Source organism: Morone saxatilis, unplaced genomic scaffold, assembly GCF_004916995.1.
Source record: "Morone saxatilis isolate NCDOM2014 unplaced genomic scaffold, NCSU_SB_2.0 Contig4, whole genome shotgun sequence".
NCBI classification, from domain to species: Eukaryota; Metazoa; Chordata; class Actinopteri; family Moronidae; genus Morone; species Morone saxatilis.
This window is the reverse complement of record NW_023339984.1, coordinates 16,430,508-16,439,425: the sequence shown is the minus strand read 5'-3', so window position 1 is coordinate 16,439,425 and position 8,918 is coordinate 16,430,508. Positions and strand designations below refer to the sequence as shown.

Sequence of the window (8,918 nt, the reverse complement as noted above, 5' to 3'; positions counted from 1 at the left end):
CAGAGAGGAAACAAAGAGAGAAAAGGCAAAACGTGATTAATACCACTTTATATTCACACAATAATTTAATTATTTAGAAGAAATTGCACATAAAACTGAACAAAACATAGTAAAAAATAACCTATAAATACAAAATGTAGTGAGTGTAGCATTATATATAGCGTATGGGTTTTAACAAATAAATTAAAAAAAGACAATAATAATGGTAATTTAAGTTTCCATCACATTCCCTGAGACTTTGACTCTTATTTGCTCTCACACACACACAGGCTTTGCAACACGTCGGCCATGTTGTCACCACAGTGCTACACAAAGTCACCACACACACACAGTCAAAAAAAAACCATAAAAACACAGAAGGAAGCCAGCATGACAGTTAAAGATAACAGGAACTGAACACACAGCTGCCAGACCACACACACACACACCACAGCCACAGCACACACACACCACGAGCAACACACACCACACCACACACACACAGCCACACACACACCCATACTTATCTCAGAGGACTTTCCACTGACTTACATTTGTTTCCTAAACTCTGCACTGTTACCGCTGCGGTTGTACAACTCAAAGAAAAGGCAGCGAGTTTACAGGAACCAAACGTCACAGTGAAAGACTTCATTAATGTGATTTTCACTGTAAACATAAATACGCAAGAATATATAAAGGCACAATCGAGCTGCTCAAGATGTTAATGAAATCAAAATATGTTGGTTTCTTGTGCACATATGGAAAATTAATGAAAAGTTTCATGGCGGCCACCAGGAGAAAAGTGCATTAGTCACCAAAAAGTAGTAGGATTCATCATCCGAGGACCATGAATTAGTTAGTTTTTGGGCCAAAGTACGTTAACATGAAACAAAACAAAACAAAAGTACACTAGCTAATCAAGAAACAAGAATTATTCTCATGATACACAGAAGCTAGTATTTAGCTGATTTATAAAAGCATACAATTTCTTCAGTTATTTAAATTGTTTCATCAGTTTCGGTTTAAACTTCTGTATTTTATTTTGAAAAGCAGTTGCTAACTGTTAGCCACGTTCACCCAAGAAATACGTAGTTATTATTTCTGTAAGTCGACTTACGACAACTTGCATTGCTGGGTCGACCTCATCCGTACTTGTTGCCATTTTCTTGGCCATTTTTCTGTCGTTACTTTTCATAAATGTAGCTAGTTAGCTAAAAAGCTTCGATTGCTTGACAGAAAAAGTCAACAATATTTGGGGCACAACACCTAATCGAGTTACTAAACAAATCATAAATAAATAAATCTGATCTGGAATAACATTTTATTGAGCAACAAGTCTCTCAAGTGGTTCAATTAGCTTTCTAGTAGCAGCTAGTTAGCTTAGCTGAGAGTAAAAACAAACAGCTAACAGCAGCCAGTGTCTCCCAGGTTAACTTGTATGTTATTTTAATTAAGATAATTAACTTATAAGAGCTAAACCAAGGGCTCCTAAGTTTTATATCTGTGAAATAGCTCGCCCTGCTAATGTTAGCTCAGGCAGCTAAAGTGTCGAACAGTCGTCAGTTAGCTATCGTTAAGCTAACTTTTAAGATGTTACACATAAAACGGGGCAGTTTTATTGTGGGATAATGTAAAGTATACAACAGTACAGTGTAACAGTGGCACAAGTAGAGAAAACAAATAATGTCAGCAAACTAAGTAATGTCAGTTAAACTTTGCTAAGCTAATATTAGCGACCATTTAGCTACCGCCAAACCGGTTAAACCAAACACTGTTGAACTAAGCAGGCGTAGTCAACTTCTCACGTTATTTCTTCCTTCAAATGTTAGCCTCACTTCAATATCATGAATTCATTTAAATGTATTAAGTAATTATATTACTGTAATATCTTGTTAAATGTCTGTTACACTTGTTTTCCATAAATAAATTAAGTTTGCTTTGAAGTTAACTTGGTACACAGGCTATAAGTCTGATCTTGGTATAGGGTGAAATGTTTTTTTAATTAATCAATTAGGACTATGATTGACTGAAACATTATATGCAGCTTTTCTGACAATTTGTTTATTTAATCTATTAAGTAAAAATGTTCTTAGTTATGAGGATTTTACTGCTTTTCTTTATCTTACATGATAATAAAGTGAATATAATTGTGGTTTTCAACAAGACATTTTATGACATTAGGGGGAACTAAAATGAACATTTCTCACTATTTTCTGACATTTTAAAGAAAATAATTGCAATAAATTTGTATAAGTATATAAGGATATAAGTCAGAAAAAACTGCAATAAGTTAGTTACGTAACCCACAATTGGCTTCAACAAGCACTTGCAGGTCACAGACTATGACACACACTCACATTCTGTTCTTAAAACTCCCAAGAGTTGTTTAGGAAGAAGCATTTTTTAATAAAAAACACACCCAGTGAAGCATATGATACGATGCTGGTTGAGTTTCCTCTCTGAACTAAAAAAAGGAACAGTCACAACACACTCAGTGCCCACAATGTTGCCACACCCAGTCAGCAAACACAGCGGTTACAGTCTAATGATACTTCCAGCTCGGTGCAGAGAGACAAGGAGAAAACAGCGAATATAGAGGAGGAGGACAAAAAACAGACAATAACATACAATAATATGAAAGCTTCTACAAGGACAATGCCGGTATCGCAGTACATTAAACCATCTACGATGACGTAACTGAGGCTTCAAAGTTACTAAATGTATGTAATTTCCTATTATAATGAAGTTAAATTCAACTTTTATGTAACTTCTAGTACAGTCTATAATGTTTAAGAGTGTCCTGGTTTAAAAGGTGCATATACCATCTAACCACAATGTCCCCTATTCGACCTCTGATGCATAATGCAGGTCATACACCTTATTTTCACTGTTTCCAGTCTCTTCACTGTCAACTATCACATTAAAAATATCCTTAAAATACGATATTGTATGTTAAACAAGTGATACTTCATCCAAAATAATACAAAACATGTGTAACGTCTTATAATTAAGGCTTAGAATTGTTTTTTAATCTTTAATATTCTTTATTTTTGGACTTTATGTGACTTTTTAAGTGAAATTAATCTTTAAAGAACACATCTTAAATCTTAATATCGGTCTTCCATGAATAAAACAGACCATAAAAAAGGTGCCTCATTATCATCAGTCAGGGTTCAACCTATTTTGTACATTTACATTAATGACTCCCAGACAATAAACCCTAATAATTTTGTTGATGGTGTCTGTCACCATTAGCACACTAGCAATAAATGTGTGGGAGTTCCCTCTCATCCGCATGCCAAAGGACCTCTTTCCTATTACATAATGACCCTAATAACACTTAATAAATATGGTCTATTCTTATGTAACAGAACAACAAGTGCTATTAGAGTCAAAATAACTCTGAATGAAGTCTTTCTAACTCAGAATAAGTTCCCCGCTCTAATAAAAAAAGAAGATAAAAATAGATATTCAGAGTTACAAAGACTTAATTCAGAGTTATTTGGACACACTTGCAGTTATGTGTTTTGTTACACAAGAGCAGACCAGTGGTTCCCAACCACGGGGTCGGGACCCCCCACTAGGGGTTGTGAGGCCTTCTGGATGTTAAGGGGTGCAAGAAAACCTAAAATAAATAGTCTATTTGAACAACAGCCAAGTATAAGGGAGAAGAATACATTGAAGTTGTGAAAAAAGAAGCCTATAAAGTCTGTATGATTGTTAAAAAATGATAAAAAATACATAATAGACAGAAAATTGTGTAAAAAGTTCCCTAAACAGGAAATAATCTACTCAAAATTTAATCAAATCACTCATTTTAGTTCACTATTTAAGCTAATTGTACAGTTTTTAATATAATATGAACAAAATATGTCACTTAGTTACAATCAAAAAGTAAGTAGAAGTAATTAGGAGGTTTCTGAGGGGGACTGTTAGTAAAAAGGGCCTTGTAGTTGTATAATATTATCATGCTGAATAATAGAATAATGCTTTATAATAAAGAACCAATATGCTACTAATATACCTGCTAACAGGCTACTTAATGGGGCATATGTGTACCTTAATATAAAGAATAAAAACACAGTTCACAGTTTTGTGTTTGTGTGTTTGGGCGTCTCTTGTTCCCTTTAATCTCCCGATAGCTTTTCTTTTACAGCTGTTAATTACAGGACAAACGTACTGGACATCTTTATCATTCCCGTAAGCACACAGATTAGCGACACACAATTCCTGGCACCCAAAAATCAGAGCTCTAATCAGTCCCACAGGTATTTTAAACACCTGTGAGACTGACTGTGGGTTTTATAGACACAATTTATTAAAGAATCTGTAGTTTCAGCCGTTTCTTTATTAAAATAATCTAAATAAAATGAAATTATAAGTGTAAAAAATGTGTTTTGGTCAGTTTTTTATATTCTCAGTGTTAGTAATTAATGTCTTCTGTGTGTTTATGTTTCATCCAAGGGAAAATCTAACTGTACGATTCAACTTGAGCCAATAAGGAAGTGCAGAAACTGGCTGTTTAGATATCAGTTATGATGTAAGAGTGCAATATCCAACAGTGGGGTTTCCCTGGAGGCCATGAGCCAGAGACTGTGGACTCTCTCATCCTAATAGCTTTCATTAGAAAGTCAGCTTTGAATGTTTTTAACCGTCTTTCACAAACCAGCTGATGATAAAGAAAGACACACTGGTGTAATGTCTCTGTGGTTTTAACTACATTAAACATTCATCTTTGTTTTCTCCCAGAAGAAAAAAAAAGCTGTTTGTATCTTTCCAGTTTCTGTATGAATCAATACTTTGAGTCGGTACTATCAGAAATATAAACACACACAAGGCTCCTTCTTTAACTTTGCTTAAATAAAATAATAAAAAATGGCAAATAATTGTATTTAAAATCACGTTTGATACTGGGTGCCACAGACACATTTCAATCACTGCTAATAAAACAACAGTATTGACGTTCAATAGTTAGTCGAACATGAGAAGTGATTTTTACTGCAGATCTTTAGCAAAACTTTAAAAACTAAAAGTTTTACTTACAAGCTGCAGAGGGAAGGTGGCCATGCTAGCTGCTGATAAACCTGTTAAACATGCTGGTATTTAGCAGGTATAATGTTTACAATGTTCACTATGTTAGTTTAGTGTGTTAGCATACTAACAGTTGCTAATTAGAACTTCTCACAAAGTAACAGCTGATGTTGAAGCATTAGTTTTTGCATTCATTTGGTCATAAAACAAAAGTATTGGACAAATTTAATTCATCCAGTAGTTGTTGATCTATTTTAATCTGGACCAAAGCTATATTTACACCGACTGGCAACACAATGCGAGGAGCTAGGCCCACTAATGTGGCCAAAACAAAGGCAGTCAGATTGACTGCGAGTCTGAATGTTTGAATGTTCCAATAGTGATATTTGCATCTGAGTGCGCACATTGGTGCTAAATGTTATGTGTGTGTGTACGCAATAAGGTTATTTTCAGCCAGATATTAACATAACATAAAACTTTATTGCTAAGTAGGTTTTTCACACACAAGGAATTATCCTTATTATCACAACATTTTGTTGTGTGATATTGTATTGATTCTCAAAAACGACCCATGTATCGGGTTACGAATCACAGCACATTTTATTTGCCAATAAACATAATAAGAGAGTTCTGAAGTGAATGTAAAGATTTACAACATAAAATATGAAAAATATATTGAAAAAAACATGTAAAATATATGTTTTTAATATGAAAAGAGCTTAATTAAAAGGTTAGAGTGTGCAAATGTCCTCAGTATAAAGAATATGAGCAATGTGCAGAGATAATAATCCAAAAACATCCATTAATGTAATGCACACAAACTGCTGAAAGTTTTGGGGGTTTAGAGTATAAACATAAAATAAGTAAAACACAACAGGGCGATTATATAAACCTGAGAGGTTACACTTTGACCTTTCAGTCTCAGCGTGGTGAAAGAACAACATTTAGAGGAGAGGAAGAAGTTAAATATTCAACACTCGCTCAATCATTACAGCCCGTATGGGCCACAGTGTTACTGTAGATACATTCAGTATTTCTACATAAAACTACCGTCTGTCACAGTCAGAAAAACAGCTCCAGGTAATGTGTCACTGCTGGTCAAATAATCTTTAAACGACTGTTAGCGACTCGCGGTCTGGGAATTTTAATTTGATGTTATCGGTTACGGACATCCAAGGAGAATTACATGAATGCAAACAAACCAACTTTCCAGATCTAAAAAAAAAGGTGTTTCAGGTGAATGTTTAACTAAAGCCACAATGTCAACAGAGTGTTTTGATTGTGTCGCTCAGTCAGATGAATCCTGCGGCGTAAAATTTCCCAGCTTTAATCCAAGGAAGCGCACTGGAAAATGATTAAATAACGACCAATTAGTTGAGAAACAGATCATTCATTAACCTGAACTAAAGGTTAAAATAACTGACCAGTCAGCAGAATCACGGGAGACATAAAAACCTTTCTGTCAAAGCAAAGCAACATCCTGTGTGGAAGAATAAGAGTATAAAACGATCAATACATTGATTATTTCATCAATTTATTCATTATTTAGTCTAGAAAATGTTGTAATTCGATTTCCCAGAGCTCAAGTTGACATCTTCACATCACTTGTTTTGTCAAAAGATATTAAAATTAGGGGTCAAACAATATGTTTTTTTTTTTCTAGATACAGATATTGATTATTAGTAATCAAGGAAACAGACATTATATTTGCACAGTACAATTTTGGTGAAGTTTCTTAAGTATTTCCATTTAATTTCCAATATTTTTCTACTTTTACTTACTTTAAGTAATATGTCAAATACAGGACTTTTAATATAACAGAGTATTTGGTAATGCTACTTTTACTTCTAGTAATCTACTAGATCTGAGTACTGAGTTAAGCATAATTATGCTTAATTAAATACGTTATCCTCAAAAATATTACTCAGAAAGGGGCTAAATGTTGGATCTAGCCCTGATTAAAGTGGCATAAAACTGAGAAAAACAGCAAATTCTTATGTAAAGAGCAACAAATGTTTGGTATTTTTGCTCCATAAATCAAATTATTATGGTCAACTGATTAATAAGTGATTCAATTAATGGTTTCAGCTCTAGCTGACGTATGTTGGACGTTAATGTGCGTATTTACAGCATAAAAAAAAAATACTGACAGTGGAACATTTAAATATAACAAAAATACATAAAAAAAAGAGGAACCTGTATGATCTCATATGAACTAACCACTGCTGATGTTTACTTCATGTAAATTAATCATATGATCCTCAGAAATGACAAAGCTAAATTTTCTTATGAAATCACAGTCTCACCACGAGGTTGACCCCAAACAGTGATCATCTTAATGCTGATCTGTCTGTCGGTTCACCACTTATTAATATAAATATTAGAGGGACTGACGTTTAGGACAACCCAGAAGATGAATGCGACTGACTTTGGTGCACCCTTCACTTCTCCTCTAGCGCCACCATGAGCTGGACATTGTAGGGTTCGGAGTTAACTATTGGATTTGCACATGTTTGATACATTAAGAGGGGGGAAATGGTAAAATTATACCTGCTGAACATCAACATGTTAGTATTGTCGTTGTGAGCATGTTAGCATGTAGCTCAAAGCACCACTGTGCCCCAGTACTTCCTCAAAGGATAGATACGGTACTAGTTTGTTCATTCTCATGTGATCCTGTGAGTCCAGCTGCCTTGCAAGGTAACAGCAAGAGCGAATAGCACAATAACGTTTCTTGTTCAGCATTTAAATTTATCTTAATGGTTCAATTTTGCCCATTTCCGTCGAAAATCTTTGACTTTTCGCAAGATGCGTTAGTTCTACCATTCAGTAAATGTTCCCAACAATTTCAATCCATTCCTCTCTTCTTCAGAAGATCAACACAAATGTTATTTAAAGCTTTTGCTCCGGCTACAAGCAAAATCTCAACTTTCCCGAGATCCATTACAGCACATTTCACATCACACTGAGTTTAAATATTACAGAGGAGCAACGGTAAAGAAGACTGTTAACTGGACAAACACGCACCTGAGTTTTATAGCTGTAGGTTAAATAGTGATAAGGGAACTGCTGGTGATAAGAGCCAGATTCAGGTCAAAGCCACACCAGATAGACAAAGCGAGGCAGAGTTTTTAGAGGTCAGTGAGGCCTGCCTGGTCCGTGCAAACATTCAGCTGCCCAGGAAAACTTGGACAAGGCTCTGGAAACTGTGTGCGCGAGCAAGTAAGTGAGAGAGGCAGCGAGAGAGAGAGATCCATGTTTTTACTAACAAGTGGTGTCCAAATATCCCCCCAAAAAAGCTCTATGTGTGTGTATTAGGGGTCAAAGGTCACAGCTGCTGGAGGAGGAAGTACAAACACAGCATTCTCAAAAATGACCTTTTCAGAGAGGCATCATGCGAAATTCTCACCGCTCTTTAACATTTCCTGTTTCAGGCTCAACTGAAAAACATGACATGATGTGTTGAGTCATCCAACATGACAACTTTTCCACAACTCACTGAATCCATTAAAACTGGGTGCGTTTAAAAAAAAAAAGGAAAGAAAAAATGATGTACAACAAGTCTAAGGGATGTTTATTTCCTTTTTAAAACAGAGCAGCAATGTGGCCTCATTTGTTAACTGAAAACCTTTTTTTTGGCTTTATTGTTAAATGTTGAGGCAATAGTTTGACATTTGCTCTCTAACTTAGAGTAAATTTGAAGATTGATACCACTCTGTTGTGTGTGTACACAAAATATGAAGCTACAGCCAGCAGCTGGTTAGCTTAGCTTAGCATAAATTGGCAGCAATAACAGACCGATACCATGCAGACTTATGGAGAAATAACCCGACTTCTCTCTTGATTTATGAGCTCAGTAAACATTTTCTTAATGAGTTTATGGTCTCAATCTCTAGTTTCAAGTCTTC

General features: G+C 35.1%; 1 protein-coding gene across 1 annotated transcript in view; it reads right to left on the bottom strand.

Annotated features, from left to right (window-relative positions):
- Nucleotides 1–8,918, bottom strand: part of stk26 (serine/threonine protein kinase 26) — a gene marked incomplete in the record, with an annotated part of 29,872 nt that overhangs the window by 13,266 nt on the left and 7,688 nt on the right.